This window comes from Manacus candei, unplaced genomic scaffold (genome assembly GCF_025592945.1).
Source record: "Manacus candei isolate 608988 ecotype Guabito, Panama unplaced genomic scaffold, ASM2559294v1 h1tg000181l, whole genome shotgun sequence".
In the NCBI taxonomy this organism is placed as follows: Eukaryota; Metazoa; Chordata; class Aves; order Passeriformes; family Pipridae; genus Manacus; species Manacus candei.
Window position 1 is genome coordinate 236,659 of NW_026138229.1, and position 24,955 is coordinate 261,613.

Genomic DNA, 24,955 nt, shown 5'->3' on the forward strand with positions numbered 1-24,955 from the left:
TATTCTTACATGGTTGTGGAGAAACAAGAATCAAGGACTGAGTCTGAAGGGAGAAAAATTACAATGATGGAGTAAAAAGTCTCTCATTTCTATGTGTCCTTGACATAAACATTTTTTTTCCGGGAACAGGCTGTTAAATTCCTTTCAAACAAATCTTAAAGGAGAGTTTATGAGGATCTTATTTTTTGAACCACACTGAAAAGTCAAGAAATAAAAATATAATTCTAAGAGTAAAAGTTTTTGTTAAAGTACTTGTAGCAACATTGAGTTGATCCTGGAACATCAAAGAAGGACACTTAGAAAAGTATTGTCAGGGACAAATTTTTATGTTCATTCTCCTCATTTTTTAAAGCTCAAGATTTGGAGCACTGTTATTACAAATAAGCTTTTCCTATCAGGGCTTATTATATTAAATTATTTGCTTTTACACATAAATATTAAAAGAAGTATAAAGATCAGAAGTTCCAAATTACAATTTTTTTATTTTTTAAATCTAATTTCCCTGAAATGTTGTTCAAATATCAGTAGTGCTTCCCTTATTTTATATTAAGGGTGGATAATAATGATATAATAATGAAATTTAATCTCTATGTCCAAGCTGAAAACCAAATCATATTCCTTTGAAGAATCTGATGCAAGACTAAGTGACCTAGAAATGGAAATTACGTATGCTTGAAGCATAAGAGATCTAACCAGAAATGTTTTGCAACACCATATTTGTCTCAGGGCATATGAATTAGTTCTTCTAATAAAAATCAACAAACTTTTAATAAGAGAAATCAGAAGTTTGGGATTGTGATATTTGTTCTTCTAGGTAGAAGGGAGATATGTGGTTACTTATATGAATTGTGGGTGTATAAATGGAGCCATACAGCTTGCAGTTATATTTTAGAAGCATAATGAAATTGTATTAAATTCAATATGCATTTTTTCCATGTGCACAAGAATACAGGTAAGGCAGCTATGGAAAAGCCACAATGAATTTTTATCTCTCCGAAGATAAATTTAGCCCATTCAGACTTTGCCTGTTTATAGGAAATTCAGAACACTGATTTCTTCATAACAACACATAAAATCATTACAACACAAATTCTAGGAATCACCAAATACGTTTGTCATTTTTCCATTTATTTTGTTTGTTGACTAAAATACACCAATATTCACCAAAGTGCATCTAGATAAGGTCTTGGTCAAATGGGGTCCTGAAAGGAGGAAAGATCTCTTGTACTTGGTGCAGAAATTGATGCCATGAAAACAAAAGGCTGGCATTTCATAAAAAATCTGTTTTTACTAAAAGTAACTTTCACATTGTCCTGAAAGAACTGAACAATTGGAAGGCTCTGAAGGATATCACCAAAGTCAATCCAAATTGTATAACAGTTTTTCCTTCTTCAGATTCAAGCCATAGAGTAAAATCTTCTCAAGTCTATAAAATAAAAAGGTCTAATCCCTCTGAACTCAATTACAAACTCTGCAGATTCAGTATTTTTATTTTATATATTACGCATATTTCCAAAAAAAAAATGAAAAATATATGGAACCTATATGAACACAGGGATTTGTTCATCTTATTCTTTAACATAATTCAAGTGATAAAGTGCATATTCTTGTGTCAGTACTTAGCTGGTCACTTATTCTTCATTTTTTTCCCCCACACAATATCTAAACACCTTATCAGAAAATATTTTCTGCTTCATGCTTTCATCCTCTGAGATATCAACCCTCTTTGGAAGCTTCCCAAGGCATGCAAACTCTGCGTTACATGTTAAGATTTGTATTCACCAGACTTTCTCCTAGACCAGCCCACGAAACTCTTTTTTTGTATGTGAAATTAGTTGTCTTTGTCAACATTCTCACTGCTTTATGTGCAGTGAATTACGAGGCAGTTTACTACCACTCACAATGTTTTGTAAAGTTTTCTTATAATGTTTCATACTCCAACCTGTCTTTACATTTCCAGCTAACTTAGTACCACCATGAAACTTTGTTTCTTCACTGTTCATTATGTTTGTAAGTAATTTATTAAAAGAATAAAAATCTTCCAGTGCAGAACGCTTTAGAACTCAGATGGTCTCTCTCTCTTAGAAGAACTGGATATTTCCTCCTACACTTTGTTCCTATAACTTTAAAATTTTTTAGCATTTATCCATGTATTCAAGGACCTTCTCTCTTACACTGAGGCTTCTTGGTTTTCCTACAGTCTTTGATTAGGGGCTCTGTGTAAAGTCTTTTTGGAGAACCAAACAGGCTATAACAACCACATAATTCCTGTACCGTTTCAATTACCATCTCATTTCCTTTTGCTTTTAAGTTGATTGAATATCCTCTGCTGCTGTTTGGAATTTTGGTTTTATTTCTCAGTTCGGTTTCTACCAGTGAAACTCTTACCCATGTCTAAACTGTGTTTACCTGCTCTTACATTCAAGGCTTTTTAGTGCTTATTTTCTCCTGAGATATTTATTATTTTCTGTAACCTACTCTTGATAACAGATGACCATGCCCAAGAGGGATTGTTTGTTTTAAAATTTTCTTCACTTTCCTTGCTAATTTTTCCTTGAGAACTGCAGAAACATCAAGCTCCTTTAATATAAACTCTCCTTTTTCTGCAACTATTGAAACACTGAGCTTGTTGAGGCTCCTAAGACCATCACCTCTAATTCTCACAAATGCTGTCTCATTGACTTTGTGGTTCTCCATCTGTTTATTTGCAGCCATTTGCCAGTTCTTGCCAGTTTGAATAGGATGAAAATTTGTTGAGACAGAAGTTCTCTTTAGAACTTCCTAATATTGTGTCCTACAGACCACTTACATACTGTGAGTTTTCAGTCCATGACTAAGTCAACAAAAATAAGCAAATAAATCAACACATTGATAGTATTATAAATTATTAATACCAACATCTCTCTTAAATCTGGTTAGTGAGGCTCAGGTAGGACTCCTGTTTGCAATACTCAGATGGCCACTTTTTTCTGCCTCTTGACATACTGTGGCCAGAATCTCTTACTCTGTTTGGCTTACGCAAGAGCAAAGAAAATGTGTTGTATTCTGTACAGCCTGAAGTAATTCTGGAGCCACTGAAGGTGCCTTTGGTGTGGTGCTCAGCCAAAAAACCTTACAGTATGTCCTCAAATGCTCCTGCACTCATGTCATACCTACTTCAGACAACCTGCTAAGTAACCAGGGTTTATTGCAACAATAGTCTATTTTTAATAGACTATTATTAAATTAATTAATATAAATAAACTAATATTAAGTTAATTAGTAATTAAACAATCTCATTGTTTCTGCCACCTCAGAACTATAAGCGACCAGCAGGAAAGAAAGCTTACTGCTAGAAAAGCAAACTTGTGATTACAGTTCAGAAAATCAACCACTGGTGGGGAAAAATAGCTCCTTCCTACACCAAGCATTTGAATAAGCTCTCTCAAATGTATTGGGTAAAGGGAGAAGGGCACTATTCAAGATTCTCCTAGAGTTAATAAAGTAAGAGATGTGTATCATTGCTAACACCTCACAGCAGAACTTCTCAGGAGTTAAAGAGAGGGTGCAACAAGGGAAATATTAGGGATACAAGAGCAGTAATTAGATTTATTTTCTTTTCCCCTTCATTTTCCATATTGATTCTTAGCCAAAACTCCCTCTTCTCTACCTTTTTTATCTATCTGAATGTAGCTGCTGGGTTTTCAATATAAACATACATCATGCCCTATCAGACAGCACTGCCTCCTCAGCAGATGGTGTCTGGTGGAGCCAGGTAGACATCAAAGACCGCTAAAAATCTCCACGTGTGAGAGTGAGAACAGCATGAGGGGGAATGTAAGGATAAAACCAAATTTTGCCACAAGTTAACCACTCCTCAATTAAAACTAGATTATTGCTGGAATCAAAGTGTTCTTCTTGCTTGCTTGAGCTGAAATTAAGAGAAAGGGATTGAACAGATGTGCAGCTGTCTCATGCAGATAATCAACCTACCTCAACCTACCTCATGGGGGGGGCAGGGGTGGGAATCAGGAAAAAAAACCCCAAACACATCTTATAATACTCTATTAAATCCAGTAGATTATACTACAGAGAATGAGTTCTGAAGCTGAATTGCAGTTTTTTGTATTCACAAATATTGTCATCTACTGGAGCTGGGGGGGTGGAGGGAGAAGGGAGATAGAAAAGAAATATGATTCATTCTTCAGGCTATTGAGGAAAGTTACTGTGCTTACATGCTAGTAAATAACACTGTGACTGCTGCTGCAATTTCATATTCTGACTAATATTGTGCAGCCTGGCTGCCATTAGCCTGTCTTTGTAGCATTTCCTTCACCTGTAAATAAATGACTGAGGGGTTGTTCTTGATAATAGGCATTTGACAGCACAATATCAAGCGTATAAGTTATTGCACTTTTGTGCTTCCTACTTATGTAATTTTTTTGAGACTTAGCTATCACGAGGTAATTTTTAAGATTCAGGGAGCTTTCTTCAGATATAAATAATCAAAGGGGAGATTTTGCTGACTGAAAGCTTAGAGTTTTTTATTTTTTTATAATTTTATTGAATGGTCAAAAAAAGGTATGAAATATTTGTAGTAGATGAGACCTAGGAGTAACGAAATTCTACTCAAATTTATCTGAAGCCTTTGTTGCCTTAGTGTTTCTGTGCTTGTTCTTTAATTAGTTTGAGGAAGCTCTGTGTATGGTGTCACCCAATTTTAAACATTTTCCTTTTGCGCATTCTTTCCTCAGATGTAAACAGGACTCTGGCTGCACAGCATCTGCTGAACTTCAGTGTTTACTATAGGACTTTTTCCTGTGGAGGAATGAATTTGCTGGATATATTTATTCAAAGATGTTATTGACCAAAACCAATCTTTTGAATAAATTGTAAAACAGAATTTTTACAGAATAGTTTCATTTTATTAGATAAATTATTTAAATGAAAAGAAAATTGTCACATTTAGACAGTGAAGATAAAAAAAACGGGCCATGCAAAAATCATAAGAAAATAATCTTAGATTATTTTAAAGTTTCTTTAGTTTATTCACTTATTAATGTTGTTTTGCTAAGTAAGCTGGCAGAAGTATGAGTGCTTGTATTCAGAAACATCACACATAGGAGATTCCCCACAAAACAAAAACTCTACATTTTATTTTCTCTACTTTGCCTATTTACTTGCTAAGTTGCTGTTTGCCACATTAGTTAGTGCATTAAAATTTAATTCTTATTAGCTACTGAAATCAGTTGGTAAAACCTTACACACCAAGCACTACCCCATTACTAGTCTATATTATTGAAATTTAACATTAAGTGGTATTTTTAACCATGAACAATACAATATAACAAAACACTGTGTATTTATTTTTCCTCCTAACAAACAAACAAGGTCACTGAATTTTTTTGGGAGCGTAATATAGCAGGTATCAATGTATATACAATGTGAGCTGAATGTTCTAGATAACCCTTTCATGTAATTCCTTCTTTCCTTTATCCTTGATTTCTCATTAGCATACATATCAGATTTCCTAAATGGCTTCTGTAGGTTCAAGAAAGAGCATCATTGCAGTGGAGGGTCTTAAGCACAGTATGAATTTAAATCAGCCCAATCAGACTTACAGAGACTCAAACAGCTCTCAGCAATACATTAAGAGAAGACATGTTAAAAATGTGATTTTTTTTATTTCTCTGCACTTAATGCAGATTAGCAAAATAAGGCAGTGCTAATTTTATGTGCTGACTTTGATTTATGAACTACCAGACATGAACAAGGATTTGTTTCAGTCAGGATGTTCAACCATCCTTCCAGTGAAAGGTGGTTTTCTCCAGGCAGCTCTTCAAGTCTTTTGTCCTTGTGCTTGTCAACTGGAGAACCTGCAACCCAAAAACTTGCTTTGAAAGGCTGAGACCTGAATAAAAATAAAAAGAAAAATTAAAAGACTAAAAAAACAGGAAAAATTTAAAAAGATATAGAAAGAACACTGGAACAAAAGAGATATAAATAGAAAATTTTATCCCTTTCAAAGATGAATTATTGTAAACATTTAAGTATTGCAAAATCTTCCCTTGAAACTGTATAAGGGTTCAAGTATTATTCAAAGGAGCAAATGTTTAAGAAAATCACTGTAGGAGGAAAGCAAGTTTCCCTGACTTCTAAAGAGTTCTGAAATAGTCCAGCTTTAAAGAAAATTGATATATGTGGGAAACCACTTAAGAGAAGTGGAACAAAGAGAATCTTCTACTGCTCAACACAGTTTGTGCGGAGTGGAAGTGTCCTTTCAATCCTTCTTTGTTTCTTTTTTTCTTTTAGGTTTTGAAACCATTGTACAAAGGAAGGAACAAAAAAGCAGGAGTTGTCTAAGAGTTACTGATAGTCCGTGCAGAAATCACGCTTAAGCTAATTAAACCCAATCATTGAGTTTGTAGTTGACTCTGGACTTCTTAATACTATGTTAAAATCTCCATATGCACTTATTTGCTTTGCAGGAAATCAACCAAATGTTCTCTAACTTAAGTATATTTCTTTGGGGGGGGGAGGAGCTGTACAGTTTAAGCATTTCAAACAAGGTTTAGGAAAAAAAACGTTCCGTTCCAAAAACCTTCATGACTACAAGAACCAGAACAAGCCATAATATTTGGGTATCAACAGATATCATGCCACACTCCATTTCTTTACTAGAATGGCTGATATGTTGTTGAATCCCTCAGACTCATTAGTTATACATGATCTCTCCATAGATGTTATTCAGTAGACTATCCAAAGTTTTAATATGTAGTGGGACAAGCTCAGCTGACTTGTTTCTTAAATCTTGGGTTCCTGGTGAAAACCTGGAATATTATACCTTGTGTCAGCTTTTCAAAAAGGGAAGTATAAAGACAAAATAGCATTTGGATGCTTAATTGGATACCAGTCCCTATAAACATGGAAGAAAAGGCTACAAGAGCCTCAAAAAAGTAAAAATTGAAAAGGCAGTTTAAAAAATCTTATAATTTGTGTTTCCAGACACATTTTCCAGGAGCTGATGTTCATTTCCATGCTGGACACTGAATACTCTATGCAAGTCTCCTCTTTCAGATGTTCCCAGTTCAAAATTTAATGCCTCTGAAAGGCTCACTTTACCCAGATTTCCAATTTTATGCATTCAACATAGAGAAGAATGAGTCAGGTGCACAAAAATACACAAAAGCCAAGAATATGTGAGGCAATGATCTCTTCTGACCCCACATTTTGTGAATCCATTTTAAGATTCAATGTTACTTAAAATAGACAGGATGCCTTATTTAAAAAAAAAAAAAAAAAGAAAAAAGGAAGTAAGCATAAATAATATTCATTAGAAAGGAAATGTTGGATGAATACCTTACAATTTCTTCAGTCTTTGCACAAATGAACACATTAATTCATGTCAATTGTTTTCTCACACACTCATTCATTTTGTATGAACATCCTAACAGATGCATTTCTTACTCTACTAGAGACAAAAATGGCAAATACTTAATTTTAAACAAATTATATTCATGGGAATGAATTCCAAGTTCTGTAAAGATCACTGCCTCAATAGAAATTTGATCATATACAGTTATATCTGCCTACTGAGTTGATGAAAGCAGATCTCCGCTGTGAGAGGGATTCTCCAAAGGGCTGAGTGTTGATCTAGCTTTGAAATTACACACTGAAATTTACTTCAACAGCATGCACACCCTCATTGAATCTAATCAAAAACTGCCAACACAAATTCAGATTCTATAAACAAGTGCTGACAACAACTTAGAGGTATTGAACAGACCAGCAACAATTTGTAACTATTTTATAGTATAGAATTTAAAATAATCAGATGTGAGAAACCATAACTGCTTGTAGATAACAGGGAACCAGAAAAACCTTGGTTTACTATTTTAGAAATTATCTTCTCAATTTAGAAACAGTAAGCAAATAAAACAGGGCTTCTCTGAGCTTTCTCTAACTTGCTCAGAACTGAGGGAATCTGAAAAAAAAAAAAAAGAAAAGGGAAAAAATCAATATATACTTTAATCTCCAGTTTGCCAAAATAAGCATAAGAAAAGAAAGCCTAAGATCTCTGAATTAAGATTAGTTTACTCATTTTTCACTCCTTTTGGGATAAGACACATGTGCCTTTTCTGAGGAAATTACATTAATTTTATATTTATTTATACATACATGTAAATAAAATATAAATGTAAGTATAAAGATAGGTAAAAATAAATATAAACATAAACATAAATATAAATGTGTATAATTCATTAACTAAGCTTCATCAATGGATTTGGAGCCAGAACAGCTGCCTTCTATGCAGTCTATAAAATGGAGTTATGAGTGGGAGTATTTCATTAGTAAAAAACTATAATAGGTTATATTATTCAGCTTTTTCATCTTCTTTACAGATCAGGAGTGGCAAATCATTGAAAGCCCTTCATTCAACTAATTCAAAGCTATAAGAACTATGTGATAAACATCAGCCTGAGACTCAGGGAATACCAGATTACTAGGAAATCAATATGATGATTTTATTTTTAGTCATGAATTCAAAAAGACAGGTATATAACTATACTGTCAAAAAGGTGTGAAAATTAACTTCTCAGGAAAGAGGGAATTACACCATGTTTTCTCCTTTGCTCTTGTTAAAACTAGCATGGAAACTATGTTTCTTTTGTTAAGGGAATAAAGGAATTTAGTCTATACCTGATGCTCTTTCTATGCCTGTATAAATCATAACATTAGAAGAACAGATGTCTGTTTAAAGATGCTTTTCATAAATAAGTCTTTCAAACTGCCAACTCCTCTCTAGAAATCAGGATGAAGCTCTAAAATGAGAAATTGATTCCCTTCTACATTGAGCATCTCTAACCTGTAAATATAAAAGCAAATGGAGAGCTAAATGAGTGAGATTATTAAATAACAATTTTCAAACACTCCATCATTTACAACACCTAAGCAAGTGCTGGTTTAGGGCTATGACATTACTGAAACAGATCATTCAAATCTGACAATCCAAATAAGTCCATTGAGGTCTGTAAGATAATGACAATATAATATCCCTTATTTAAGGACATCACCTAACTCCAGAATATTAGAAAACAAAATATAAATTGTTCAAATTCCACAGCGTCCACCAGCATCTATAATTAAAATGTCATGTACACCGTGCTTGTACACACCCATTTTCCTTCTCTTCCCTTTACAGTTACAGGAACACCAAAACTCAAGCAAGGAGGACCTGCTCTAGGCTGAAAACTATAGAAAGACACAAAGAACATATTTTCCTGTCAAGTCAAAATGGAAACATAGATTGAGAGTCCCCTGGATTTACAGAACCTGTGTCTCTTTTCCTCTAGTTTTGATACATCTCTGTTGGGAAATGAAGCATTTTTAATCAGTGCTGTAGCACAGCTGTGTCCAGTCTTAAATTTCAGACCATTACAGGTTTGTCCCTTTGCTCTGAAGTTGGACAATCCAAGTGGATTGACTATGGTTATGTGTTCGTGAGAAATTGTAACAGTCAGACCACAAAGCAAAATTCTTCAGGTTTCCCACTCAAAACATCTGAACTACATCCCTTTCCTGAAAATGAGTCTTTAAATGATAATTCCTAATTTTCTTAAAACTGTACAATAGACCCAGACGACTAAATTTCTTGACATTACTTTAAAACCTATCATGTATTTCAGTGATTTGCTTAAATTACTAAATATAGAATGACAGTTTTGCACTAAGATATTCATACATTTTTATTACCTGTAAACATGATCATGAAATTATAGAAATAATTTGTATAATATCATATATTTTATCAATTTATGTGTATCTGAAACACTGAGATATGTTGTCAGATTTTTTTTTCATGAGTCACAGGATTTTTTCTGAATTTGTGACTAGAAAGTGGGAGAAATTAGTGGTCAGTGTTAAATTTACTTACTTTGGCACTAATGTATTTCACTGTTAAGTAAAAGACATTAGCATAATTTTTTTTTTTTTCTCACAAAAGGACATGAGAAAAAAAAAGAAAATCTGGAAAGGGGAGTTTTTTACGTTGATTCTTTGAAACTGTATTTTTATTTATTTACCTTTAGAAATCCACACAATATTATGTACGGTTAGAAAATGTGAGGTACCAAGGAGTAAAAACAAACATATCTCTGTAGAATTTAAGTATAGAGACTAAATACAATTTTTTAATTTATTCCAGACAAAACATATTGTTTTCCTCTTTTTTTCAGAGGAGAACCCGGTAACCAGCAGTGCATGATCCCAAACCAATAACAATTTTGACAGGATATAGAGCTGTACAGCTGCACCAATACTTCAGGAAATGTTTCGCCTCCCTCTCTGAAGACTTTAAAGAAAGAATATCAATACCACTCTTACAAATCAGCAGTGCAAAATATGATAGAAAATAACCTGTTTCAGACTATTTCTTGCCATTTTGTTAGAGATTAAATCAAACTTGTCAATTTCTCAGTACATCCACTTTATCCCAATACAAGAAACATAAAAATCATATTTTAAAAGAAGGGAGAGTACCCATCTGTTGCATGATGACTGACAGAAATCCCATTTCTGAAAGCTGAAATGGCAGATGGCCTTTCTTGATCCTCATCCGATGGATTTGTCGTAATAGGAAATGTGCCCTTTCATTTGACATGCTCCTTCCCATTGATTTCCAGATGACAAATAACTAGGAAAAGCACTGAGAAATAAACAAACAGTGGCCTTAGACTGGATATTTTCTTGATTTTTAATTTAATTTTTCATTAAATTAAGATATACTGTAATAAAGTCAACTTCACAGACGTTTTGAAATGGGTCCTTTAATTGCCCTTCTTTAGATACAAGAAATGCATCTAAAAGCTAAACTTTTGCAGAATGACAATGCAATTGTTGCTGCAGAGTTCACGTTGCAACAACATTTCCAGAATGTGGATATATATGGACATATTCTGTGGTAAAGATATTTACCTTATTATTCAGAATGTGGCTTTAGCATCTGTTTCTTTCTGAATACTACTATTTCTGAATACAATTTTTTATTTAGAATGGTCAGATGTTAGGTTTTGCTTATATTTTAAAGCAGGGGAAAAGTTTTTGCAGAAGACAAGGACACTAGAGTTTCTTAAAGGAAAAAAAAATCTTCTGTGGGCACGGTTAATCTGATACCATAAAAGGCAAGTTACTGTCCAATCCTGCTATACAGAAAAAACAGTTTCCTCTACATCCAGTTTTGGCACTGGAGTAGGGCTTTAGAACACTAAAGAAAAGGGGGGGGAGGGGAGAAATTGCTTTCCTTTTTTCTATAATCATTGCATCCTCTCAATATGGACCAAAAGAGGTCTGATTTTGATTCACATCGGGAAGTCTCCTTGAAAGCCTGTTGAAGGTATAGATGCTCAGCTTATTTTGTCACCTATTTATGGTCTACACAATGGAAATAATCCAGAACAATGTGATTACACACAAAGATGGAACAGAGTTACCTCAAGTGCCTTCCGCACAGAAAAATGTTTCTACAAGGTCTGTTAAAACTGGGTAGTAATCACTTCCGAAAGTCATTGTGCAAGTAAATAATGTAGGAATGATGCCAAATCTTCCCTACTAACTGTTCTTGTTTCAGGCAAGGCACATCTGAAAAGAGACTGTCCTCTGAATTACCTTCCTCCTCCTCCCGGGTAACTGGGGAAAATAAATATGAGCAACATATGTAGAAGACCCTCTATAGCTAAAGGTGCAGCACAAAAAGGTAATATTTTCTTGCAGAGCACTGCTGAGTGAGCAGAGAATTGGTGCAGAAGCACTAAAAAGCTGTGGATGCCCCATCCCTGGAAGAGTTCAAGGCCAGGTTGGAGCAACTTAGTCTTGTGGAAGATGTCCATGGCATGAGGTGGAACAGATTATCTTTAATATCCCTTCCAACCCAAACCATTCTGTGATTCTATAAAGGGAGAAGGCAAGGAAAGAGGTTTGCTAAGCACTAATGAGAGGTTAGAATTAAACTGTGATGCCCTGGAGACTCCAACACAACCCAGAGTCCTCCATCACTCACAGTGGACCTGAGACTGGCTGGGAACATACTGCCCCCTCTCAGGTACACTGGAGAGAGAACAAGGAGCAAAACACCTGAAAACCAGAGCAGAATTTTTTCCTCAGTAAACCTCTGTGCTGTATTTGATCTACAGTCAATTCAGTCACAACATCTAGAAAAAGGGTTTACCTTTGCTTTAAAGCAATGTGATATGTTTATGAATTTCAGTCTTTTCAGTGTTATAGCACTGCAGAACTTGGAAGACAACATTAAAAAAACATGTTTTGATGCAAAAATGGTTTGGACTATAAAATCCATTACCAATCCTCTTCTCTACCTTGGGATCTCTCACTTGTCCTCATGAACTATTCTCAATCCAGGAGGTTATTGTGCCTTTATTCATTATACCTTTTGACAAATAGGTGTGAACACAAGCAGTGGAGTAATTCCTTTAAGAATGAACCAGATTTATTGCTCAGGCATGAGCTGACTGCACTTGCAACTGTGCACAGTTCAGGCACCAAACTGGAGAGACGATCTCCAAAATATTATTGCTCAGGAATGTAGGATGTGAGTGGTGCCAAGTAGGTTGCTGGATTTCTGTAAATCCTACATTTTATCCAATAAATCCAAGTTTGAGACAAATGCTGGCATGTCCCAGGGTAAGGCAAGGAAAAGGACATGCCTGTGGACACTATAATGTCACATTAAATTACATCTATTTCTTTTCAAGTTCCAATTCCTCCACACATTTTGCCAGAGGAGGACTATCTGCCACAAGGACTATCAGCTACCATCCGCTGGACCTGCAGCTGGGAGTCCTTGCCCAACACACACAGTGATACTTCTCAGTTTTCACTTTTTCCCTAAACCTCCTCCAGACTGGTCTTATTTTCTGCTTTACACAAAACTGTGTCTCTCCTCTTTCCATTCCGCAGTCTTTCTACAAGACCTCCCTGTGGAGCTCACTCCATTTCTGTTGGATTCAAGACACATCAAAACTGCTGCCTCTGATGTGTAAACAGTAGAAGGCAGCAGAGATTCTTGACCCTAAAATCCAGAAGGTTTGTCATCTCCCTGCTGATTTTCTCCTGAATGTGTTTTTCATTCTGTTTGAAATAGGGCAAATAATTTAAAAAAAAAAATCAATTAGATCACGTTACCAAGCTCCTCAAACTTCCACTGAAGTTACACAATTGATGAGTTTTAAAGTCATTGTGTTAAGAGAAAAGGAAATTCCATTGAGACAAAGTGGACTCCACCTCTGCTTTTAACTCAGACAATTCTCCGCTTCATTAATCCAATGATTGTTAGACAACACTGTAATAGCCAAACAGCTCAGATGCTCTGAGAGTCCCTTTTTATTATGCACTTACAGACAACAGTGTCTCCCTCTGGGATATCAGAAATCTATGTTTTAAATAAAGCCAAGTAAGTGACTGAACAGACTACAGAGAAAAGGAGAGCAAACGTGAGAAATTACTAGGTTTGAATTAACAGTTAACATGGTTTATTTACCTATATAACTAAAAAATGTGAACATGCTGTAGTGGGTTGACTCTGCCCAGATACCAGGTACCCACTAAAGCCGCTCTCACTCTCCCTCTGCAACTGGACAGAGGAGAGAGAAAAAAAAAAGCTAAGAATTCATGAGCAGAGATAAGAGCTGGGAGTGACTGATTACCTTCACAGGCAAAACAAGACTCAAAGTGGGGGTAGTACTTATATTTATTACTAATAGGATAAAAGCCAAAGAGTGAGAAATAAAAGAGTCTTAAAAACACCTTCCCCCCACCCCTCCTTCCTTCCATGTCCTCCCTCTTCCTCCCTAGCAGTGCAGGGGGACAGGGAATGGGGGTTATGGTCAGTTGTTGTTTCTGCTGCTGCTCAGAGAGAGGAGTCCTTCCCCTGCTCCCATGGGGTCCCTCCCACAGGAGACAGTCCTTGATGGACCTCTCCAGCATGAGTCCATCCCTCCGGCAGCAGTTCTTCTCAAACTACTGTCCCATCAGTCACTCCTCCATGGGGTGCAGTGCTTCATGAATGAGCTGTACCAACGTGGGTCCTCCACAGGCGCCCTGAGTCCTACCTGGAAAAAACCTACTCCAGCGTGGGCTTCCCTCTCCACAGGCCACAGGTCTCCAGCAGGACCTCGCTCCATCCTAGGCCTCCCACGGGGTCACAACCTCCTTCATGCATCCACCTGCTCCATCATGGGCTCCTCCATGGGCTGCAGGTGGGTCTCTGCATCCCGATGGTCCTCCATGGGCTGCAGGGGCACAGCTGCTCCACCATGGTCTGCACCAGGGGCCGCAGGGGCCTGGAGCACCTCCTGCCCCTCCTTCTGCACTGACCTTGGTGTCTACATTGTTATTCCCTTGTTCTCACTCTGCTCTTCCCTGGCTGGAATTTTCTTCTGCGCAATAACCTTCTGTTATTAAATACGTTATCACAGAGGCATTACTATTACTCCTAATTGCCTTGGCCTTGGCCCATGGCAGAAAGTCCATCCTGGAGCCAGCTAGCATTGGCTCCACAGAACAGAGGAAGCTTCTAGAAGCTTGTAGTGGGTTTGTGTAGCTAAATAACATTTCTTTTTCTGGGGAGGAAACTAGGATAAGTCACCTGACTCGAACAGGAAGATATTCCATACCATATTACGTCAGACAAAATATAAAAAGGGGAGGAAGAGGTAGCTCGCTCTCTTCTCTTCTGGTAACTGTGGGGAGCGGTCGGGCAGTTCCATCAGGGGAGGAGATCGTTGGTTGTGGGGAAGTATCTTTATTTTTAGTTCTTCTCTGTATGCATATTGCTTATAGTGTTTTTTATCTTTGTGTAAATATAAATAATCTTTCTTAGCAGCTCCGATCTAGTAGTTTTTTCCTTCCCTCTTTTCACCCCTTCCCTCCCTTCTTTTCTCTGGAGGGACTTGGGTGCAGGCCCAGTGGATACCTGGTGTTCAGCCAAAGTAAACAATAACACAGCTGCTAACAGAAGCTACCCCCGTAGGCCCCCCACTACCAAAACCCAGCCTCAGAAACCCACTACACATGCAAATATAATTTAGAACTTTTACACACTCACCAGCTTCTACTGTTACAGATCTTCACCCAGCAACGTATAAAATAGTTGCACACTGTCAGTCAATAGCATGTTTGGCTTGGAGGTTCATTGGTCCTATTAGGTTCAAATGCTAAAATTCTGCATATTTACGTGATCTTGCTTCTTGTGTTATTAGCAGTAATGAAATAGTCAGGTACTAAGAAAACAGGGAGACTGCTAAAGCCTTAGCTTTGGAATAATGTAAATATATAATCATTCACACAGACATCTCACTGCATAGTTTGCTTTGCAGATTGCTTTACAATTGCATCTCTTCATTATTCAGTGTGCCCCACCTGATTACTGACAGGAACCATTAGACAATCAGACAAATAAAATATGCTAACAGAATCAAGGAGGTTTCTTTGTCATAAGAAGGAAATGAGGTGAAAACTAAAATACTCTTCCTGATTGGTGTTTTTAAACACACGTATCATGAAACACTAACCTACAAGCTACAATCTCTGCTGCCTTCCAGTAATTGATATTAAATCTTTAACCAGAGTTTCGATTTTTTTCAGAGAATGAAAAGGTATGGGTTTGTGTCTTCTAAAGTGACCACAGCCATACATTGCAAACACCCTGCTGTAAGGTGATGTGACCAGTTCTCACATCCTGGGATTTGAGATAACCATCTGGCCTTCAACAAGGTCGGCTTTTGGCTTGTCCTCTTGCCAAACACACAACTGCAATGCCTGAATGAATGATGTAGGTCTGAGAAAATTATGCCCATCAATTCCACATTTGTGTAGCATTTATTTAAATTTTGAAAGGATACAACGTGGAAGAGGTCTCAAACAGTAGGCACTACTGATTGTGAATAAACATTTCTAAGTTACTGGTAAAAAAAAAAAAAGGTATGACCTTGTACATTGGCCTGCTAACAAAAGATTTGAGTTTTCATTCAGCTGCATCAGCCCCAGTGAGGAAAATGCATTGCAAGAAGGTGAAATTTTGTTTGATGATGGGTCACTGAAGAGATAGTCTCATGATAAATCAAAATTTCCTACCCCTTCCTCAGCAGTAAGTTCCCCAAAGACACAAGTGCCTTCTAAAATTTCCGCTCATGCACACTGGTACACAGTCATGTCTCAAAATCAGTCATATCTTCCCATTTTTTCTTATTCAAAGCAATAAGGCTTTGTTCTTTCTAGTGAATGAATTTGGATAAAACGGTGGATCAAAATCATCCTTCTCCGAGTGGTATAGAGATGACCAATCTTCCAGGAACAATTGGGATGCTTCCAAGGGAACAGCATGTTTTTTGGACTCATTATTATATTATATTTAAACTAGAGGCAAAATAAAATCTGATTATACACTGCACAACTACAACTCATAATAAAACATTATTAACTCCTTACTACTGTGAACTATTTGCATGTGCAACATAGTTTTGAATAAAATTATTGGAAAATTTATTTTAAAGTCAAGTTTTATCTTTTGTTCTGCATATTAAGTATGACTTACAAGACATGTCTTGCAATTTCTCCAGCTAATAATTTAAAATGTCATCTTATTTAATATTCTGTAAAACAGAGAAGTGCAGAATGACTGTCATTCTCAGTGGATTTCTTCCCTCACACCAATAACATAGTGTTGTAGTAGCCCAAATAGTGGAGTAGCCCAAAGCCAAAATAATTATTAGGAAGATTCACTGGAAGAAAAGCTAGAAAATTTATGGCCAAAAATATATTTGTTTTTTGAAAAGGAAAATCTTTTTCTCTGTGTGTATAATTCAAAACAATTCTGGAAGATTCCATGCTTACACAGTTAAAATTCTTTATCTTTTATAACACTGTAAATGTTACCAGATCTATCAAATGTCATGGAAATGTAATTTTGGATGGATTTGAAAGATGCAGTGGCACTTCCAAAAGTCCTAACTGTCTTAGCAATAAATCCACAAATGGACTTGAAAGTTAAGCATCTATAACTGGTCTGACACTGCCTTAAATTTTGATTATGCTTCCTGATATCAACAAAGCACAGACAAAAAGTTAAGGGCTACATCTAAGCCACAGGTGCTGTCAGTGAGGTCCAGATTTTGGTCCCCAAATCATTGATGCTGAACAGTTTGAGTACATCGTGGCTCCTGTGCACTCTATCCCTCTCTAAACAGGTATCCTGGCTTCCTTATAGCAAAAGAGTGGGAGAAAACCAGCAACAAGGACCAAATGGCCATGAAGCTTGTTATTCAGGAGATCTAGAGGAAGATAAATGCTCCAACATCTAACTACATACAGAAAGTTCCAGCCATGCAAAAGCCTAACTGAATTGTCAAAATAGAAACACGAAGGAGAATTCTATCCCCTACCCCAACATTTTAGTTCCTGTCTCTTTCCCTTTATGAATTTTCTTCTGTGTATAAGTCAACAAGATAATGAGCATTTCCCAGCCAGCATGAAACGGACTATAACGCTGCAGGAATCATCAAGGTAGAACATCTTTTTTCACTTTCACGAAACTCGAAAAAAAGATTGCATACCATTAAATTTGGATAGTGTCCCAGGAGCTATTCTGGGAGCCACTCTTCAGTCTGCTCTGCTGAGCTGGTCCTGATTTTATGGTGAGTTGAAAAGACTTCAACATGGACCCTCCTGTAATGAGGACATTACAGACTCAGTAATGTCCTCAGCAGCACAACCTGACACAACTAAAATGCAGGGGGTGTTTAGCACTAAATTCACATTAAACCTGGCTCAGAATTATTAGTGTCAAGACAATAAAAATCACCATTTTAGAGTTAAGGGTTGTTTAGAAACTCTTGTTGTCAAAGAGCTCCACCAGGAGACAAACCCCGAGTCTCGAACTCGGCAGTAAGGTGACCATGTTTTGGGAAGCTGCTGCTCAGTTTTTGCTGGCATCAGACACAACACTAATGAATGCAAGTTTCCTACATCTCAGCAGACAGCCTTAATCACTAGGAAAGGGGCATCATGCCTTTCTGAACTGAATCTTCCCATTTTCTCTCTTTACAGCCCTAAAAGTCCTTCCTAGCAAGCTTCATCTGAGGTATTTCCAATTTCAGGAAATGTTTGGTTTCACAACTCAGTGTTTCTTGCCAGTAGCACATACCTAAAAGAATTCCTGACTGTGTCTAAATTCTCTGTGTAAACAAGACATATTAAAAATATGGTTTTCTAACATATGTAGATTCATTCAGGATACTAAGCACACATTCACAGGGACCTGACTGCATACCCCACAAGTATATGCAAAGAAAGCTAGTTTAGGGTTGTTTAAAACCACAGACCCATCTCTGAAAACTGGGTTTCCAAGGGAAACCAAGGATCAAGAGGTGTTGGAAAAGTTTTGCATTTCTGTTAGCAAGTTAATGTCTTCTTTATTCATATTGCTTCAAATAATGAAAGAAATATTCAGTAGTGTTCATAAAGGCTGTGGTTTTCAGAGAAGCTCAGGGTAGGTTTCTCCCTGGGCAGATCCCAGCCAAACATACTAACATTTCAATGCAGCTGAATGCCAAATATTGTGCACTGGAATGTTGTCATTACCTCAGAGAGTCCAGCAGTACACCCAAAATTCTCAGAAAACTACCAGCCCCTGCCAGCCACTGCATTATAATGTATATTTTCACTATGAAGAGCAAAATATATAACCCTAGTTATTTTAATACCTCCACTTCAAATATTAAGACAAACAGATCTTTTAAGAATAAGGAGAAAGAGAAAGACAAATATCACCCAAACAGCCTACTATCAAAAATATGAGCTGACATGAAAAGAGCAAATTCACCATGAAAAGGACAACAGTGCTGGTGGTCTTGTTGGTTGACATAAGATGCTGACCCACAGGCATCCAACCATTGACAATTCCATCAGAAGTCTTTATTTTTGACAGTCTGGGCCCCCAAAAAGTTTTCTAGTGTTCTATAAGTTGACAGGCACATTTTACTTTACGTAAGTTGCTGAACAATTCCATTGCATTCAGAGAAAGCTTGTGTGATTGAATAAAGAGGGGATCATGCTTAACACTCGACTTTCATGTGACATTAGTGTTGCAGGTAATTTTCCTCTTAACAGGATGCAATGTGCTACAGAAGATGGGTGAAACAGAGGTCAAATAGAGTTTGGCAACTATAGGCAGGTTCTGCTGAACTAGCAGCAAAGACCCCTACACTGAGGTCACATCCCATCAAAACCCACATGTGTTTAAGAAAACCCACTAAATTTTGTTGTATGCTTTTCTTCCCTTTTCTTTTTTTCCTTCAGAAGAAAGCAAACACAGGAGGAGACAAGTTGAAAGTGATGGCATGTCTGCCAGCAAACATCTTGATGCCAGTCTAGCTAGAAATGACTCTTTGAACACACAGAAAAGGAACAGTTTCCTTAGCAACCAGGGCAAAAGCTCCAAGAATCTCTCTTCTGCTCTGTGATGCTTCACCATTCCCCAGTTCAGTCTGCCACCTGTCGCTCATGGATTTAATTTAGTTTAACATTTTATAAGGTTCAGATGGGACAACTCCTGCTAGTGGAAGAGATAGTAAGGCTAAAGAAATTTGGGGTGGAGTGGCAGGGGGGGGAATCCATCCTCATAATAAGGGGAGGTATGTGGTTTGCACACCCAGTGGGGTGTAAACGAGGTACTGGAGAGTTCTCTAGTTTGTCAGGCAGATATTGGCTTTTCAAATGCCAGATCAGGTCTTCACAGAGCCCTGGCTCTGCCCCAGGTTTTGAATCCCTTCTACTAACCTGTCTTAGCACAAGTCTTTGCAAAGCAGCTCAGGGGCTCAGCTGCTGCTTCTTCCCTTTTTTATAAGGCTGCTACAGGAAGGTATAGGAGATAATATCTACATCTCTTTATATTTTCAAGGGTCTGCCAAAATATTAATCCATGCATGTGATCTTTAGATACCAACACATTCCAAACTGTCCTAGAAAATTAACCACCTTGTTTTGAGTTGCAAGGAAAGGTAAGAGGATGGAGAGAAGACAACAGATCAATTTTATTATCAAAGCCTTCTATCTTCTTGATTAAAATAATATCATTTTTATATTATAACTCCTATTTCTTTTTTGCTATATCCGGGCATCTTAACTCTTTTTATACTTCCTCTGTTTCAACTTCAATGAGTGAATTCAGGTTCCTTCATGCATTTATAAAATCTTTGGTTAATACAGGCAAATGTTTAATTTCTTCCACTAAAAATTTGGTGACGAGCCTCTGTAGTATGAGTTATTTCCCTTTAGCAGACACGTGACATTTTGATTTGGGATTGTATATCAGATAGTACATAGACTATTAGCAGTGCTAAGACAGTTTACAAGGGAGGCACCTTGTGTAAGGAAGATGTAATTCCAGGAATACAAAGACTTAAGGTGCAGAAAACTGTGTCTCTGGAAATTATCAGATTCTGCAAGTACTGCCAGGAATAACCCGTGAAAATGAGACAGAATAGATCTTACTTTTTCTCACACATGACATACAAAAGTCTTAAACAGAGAAACAATCTCCACTTCAGAACCTAAACTGAGCTTCATCCTTGAGCAGATTAAGAGTTTTAAAAGTGAAGCATTTCACATGATGTAGTAGCAGGCTTCAAGTCTATTGAATGCTTTATTGAATTTCACACATTTTAAAAAAAGTCACAAAAAACACCCAAACTTATTTTTTTATAGTCATGCAGCGGTTTTTGCTAGAATATCCCAGTGCTTCTGAGAGATGTCTGAATGAGACATGAATATAAAGAGACAAGAAAGGAATCCCTCTTGACTTTAAACCATCTGTGGTAAATTTCTGGAAATTGGTTAGGTGATGATATCCCTGGATGCTTTAGTCACAGCAGTGTTCTATCACACACATTTTTAAAGCATCTATTTGGAAAGACTCATCTCATCTGTCCCTATTTGATCAATCTATGCAGCCCCTTAGAAACATACATATTGTATAACTTCGGTTTTCAGAAGTTAAAATGGAGTGCTTCCAAATCCATGTTCCAAATTGAATTTACCCACTTGCTGAAGCATTCTGCAGGATCACAGCTCTCAGGCTGAGAATCCATCCCTCTGCTGTTGTAAGCCAATCAAACATAATACCAGGCAAAGATTATTTATAAAAGTTCATTAACTATAGAAATTTACCTCATGCTGGCTTTGATTGATAGTATCAAAATGACTGTTTGCTTCAGAAGGTTCTACTTTTCCATATGTGCTTGCAGTGCTATGTATGTTATTTTTCTGAAAAAAAAATGTTTTCTCCTGGGTGAGGAAACTCCTCTGATTTTCCAAACCAACCACAGCCTTAGGAGCCAGCTGACAGTATGGTTCAAACAGCAGGGAAAGGGAAACAGCTTTTACTTTTCCTTTCCTCTTCCTTTCTACAGCCTTTCTTTTATCCCTCCTTCCTATTTCTCACATAGAGTACAGTGATAACAATGAGAGAAAGTGAAAAGCATAGCTGAGTTTGTGAACAAAGTAAAATTAGCACTGTTTGAGGTAAATCAATCAATCAAAGGGAGAAAGATGAACTGTCTGAAAGGAAGCGACAATGAAATGGAAAATATGTTAAGAGTAGGGAGGGGAGTACACAGGGAAGAGCAGAAATGTGCTTAGAGCAACAGCTTTTCTGGTCCCATGGTACTTTTGATTTTGATTTTGAGAGTCAGGACATTACCCATGTCATTTAGATAGCAATTGGCAGATGCTTAATCTGCAGATGGAAAGAAAATTAGATGAAAGATGATAAAATAATGTCCCTGTAGCTGTGTAACAATGGAAAGCTGTTCTTCATTCATAAGCGTTTGGAAATCAACACTGCTATTTTCAGTTTATTGTTTTGTTTGCATTTAGTCTGTTTCAAAGACAGTGACCTGGTTTTTAGGCACATATTTTAACAGGGGGAAAGTGGATTAACCTTGGGTGGCCAGGTAGCCCTGCCATTCTCACAGATGTATCTTCCATCTCAGTCCCATCCACATATGGATCCGATAGCACTGGCAGCACAAATATGGAAAAATAGCACAGGTGAATGGCACTTTTCAATCTGGTGGACACAAGCTTTTTTATGTGAGAGCAGGAAACCAAGTGTAGATAGGTCAGTTCACAGTTCAGTCAGGAGCTACACAGTAAAATGATTGGAAAATGAAGGGAAGGAGAAGAAAACAGCTCAATTGAAAGGAAATATTTAGATTACAGAAGAGAAACAGGCAAAGAAGAAATTGAAGGTCATGTTTTTCAGGGTAGAAAGCAGAGTTTTCTCTCTAGTTCCACTCTCTTTTCAGTCCTGAGCCTCTGTCTCTGTTACTATCACCTGTAATATAACTGGATACCTGTCAGACTCAGGGAAGAAATCCAGGCTTCTGGGGGAGTCTTTTAGTCTGAATTTATATCCAAAGAGAAAGAGAGAAACTAGGCCATACTTGTGCCATTTCCCATATCAGGTCTGCTCCTCACCGTACAAAAAACATATTCAAAGACTGTGAAAATGATATGAACCTTTTTATCCAAAAAGAAAGGCAATTGGAAAAATAAACCACAAGTACACTGTCCAGAATATAGGGACTGCCACAGGTACCAGAAAATTTAACAAAACATAAATATATACATGAAGGCGAATGACACTGATTAAAGCTGAAGTAAAACCCAGCAAAGAGAAGGTTGAGGGGAAATATTTCCATGTCACAGACTCCTTGAAACCCATGAACTACTTTCCACTAAAGTTTTACTAGTATTTCAATATTTATAAAAACTTCTTGAACAGTGTTCCACAAATATTGTAAAAAATGCACATATTATTGCCCATCACTAATTTATATCCCCCTTCTTGTGTTTCTCATTTTGGATGAATTTTTAAGGCTTTTTTGGGGAAAAAATAGTGGTTAAAAGACAACAAAAACTATAAATCTCAGATTGACTTGAGCACCTCAACACAAGACATATTTCTGTCCTCCATTTTTCTTCACCTTATCTCCCTAACTGCCCTAAGATTCCTATTCTTCCACAAACAGACTAAGATTACTAATTGTGAAGTTAGGAGGACATGCCCATAAGTCACAAATCATCACACCCCCCCAAATGCCTGACTTGATCCAAAACCATCTTATTTTGGTGCTTTACTGAATTAACAGATAACCTTCTTAGGCAACCAAAGATGACAAAACTCTGTGTGGCAAACTCTTTCAAAATGCCAACAATCATCACTGTGTTGGTGAATGCATCTCAGAAGCAAGGAGGACCCTAAAAGAGTCATTGCAAAGCAAGATATTAATGAGTAATGGAAAGCCTGAATAAAAACACAATGTAGACAATTACAATCCAGATGCAGCACAGGAGAGAAAAAAGCAAACATCATAGTCCAAATTTACCACAGCACTTCTTAGAAAAGAGTAATTGATCCTATGTTGAAAATCAAGGAAATAAAATAACATTAAGGAACTCCATGGTTGGAATTATTAACTCAATCCAAGTGTTTAGGACAGCACGAATTCAGAGTCAAGGTTTTCTGAGCATGATGAACTGTCCTAGAGAAATATCATCATGTCAGTGGCAAGAGCTTTCTTTAGTGCTCTGCTTAATGAGAACATTCCTTGTATTAAGCTTTAATGACTCCCCTAAAATGGTTTGCACTGCTCTTTTCTGCAGGTAGAACCAAATGTCAAAAGGAACTAGAGAAAAAAAGGAAATCTCAGAATCATAGAATCATAGAATCAGTTGGGCTGGAAGGGACCTCAGAGATCATCAAGTCCAACTCTTGATCCACTACCGCTGTGATTACTAGACCATGGCACTAAGTGCCACATCCAGTCTCACCTTAAAAACCTCCAGGCACGAGAATCCACCACTTCCCTGGGCAGCCCATTCCAATGCCTCATTACCCTTTCTGTAAAGAATTTCTTCCTAATATCCAATCTAAACCTCCCCTGGCAGAGCTTAAGACCATGCCCTCTTGCCTTACTGATAGCTGCCTGGGAGAAGAGACCAACCCCCACCTGGCTACAACCTCCTTTCAGGGAGTTGTAGGGAATGAGGAGGTCTCCCCTGAGCCTCCTCTTCTCCAGGCTGAACAGCTCCAGCTCCCTCAGCCTCTCCTCATAGGACTTGTGCTCGAGTCCCTTCACCAGCCTTGTTGCTCTTCTCTGGACCTGCTCCAGCACCTCAATGTCCTTCCTGAACTGAGGGGCCCAGAACTGGACACAGCACTCCAGGTGTGGCCTCACCAGCGCTAAGTACAGGGGAAGAATCACTTCCCTGGACCTGTTGGCCACACTGTTCCTGATCCAGGCCAGGATGCCATTGGCCTTCTTGGCCACCTGGGCACACTGCTGGCTCATGTTCAGCTTCCTGTCAATCCAAACTCCCAGCTCCATTTCTGCCTGGCTGCTCTCCAGCCACTCTGTCCCCAGCCTGTAGCGCTGCAGGGGGTTGTTGTGGCCAAAGTGCAGGACCCAGCACTTGGCCATGTTGAACCTCATCCTGTTGGAATCAGCCCAACTCTCCAGCCTGTCCAGGTCCCTCTGCAGAGCCCTCCTGCCTTCCAGCTGATCAACACTCTCCTCCAGCTTGCTGTCATCTGCAAATTTGCTGATGGTGGACTGAATCCCCTCATCTAAATCATCAATAAAGATATTAAACAAAACTGGGCCCAACACTGATCCCTGGGGGACACCACTAGTGACCGGCTGCCAACTGGATGCAGCACCGTTCACCAGCACTCTCTGGGCCCAGCCATCAGCCAGTTCCTAACCCAGCACAGAGTGCCCCTGTCCAAGCCATGAGCTGCAGCTTTTTCAGGAGTGTGCTGTGGGAGACGGTTTCAAAGGCTTTGCTGAAGTCGAGGTAGACACATCCACAGCCTTCCCCTCATCCACCAGGTAGGTCATCT

The 24,955-nt window shown here is 37.8% G+C and overlaps 1 long non-coding RNA gene across 1 annotated transcript; it reads right to left on the reverse strand.

Moving 5' to 3' along the window:
* Positions 1-4,693: 4,693 nt before the first annotated feature.
* On the reverse strand, positions 4,694-14,440 carry LOC127463923 (uncharacterized). The gene is made up of 3 exons (XR_007901086.1): positions 14,103-14,440; positions 10,519-10,684; positions 4,694-5,890 (listed from the first exon to the last, which is right to left on the reverse strand). It is a non-coding gene; the product is annotated as an uncharacterized LOC127463923 (long non-coding RNA).
* Positions 14,441-24,955: the final 10,515 nt, after the last annotated feature.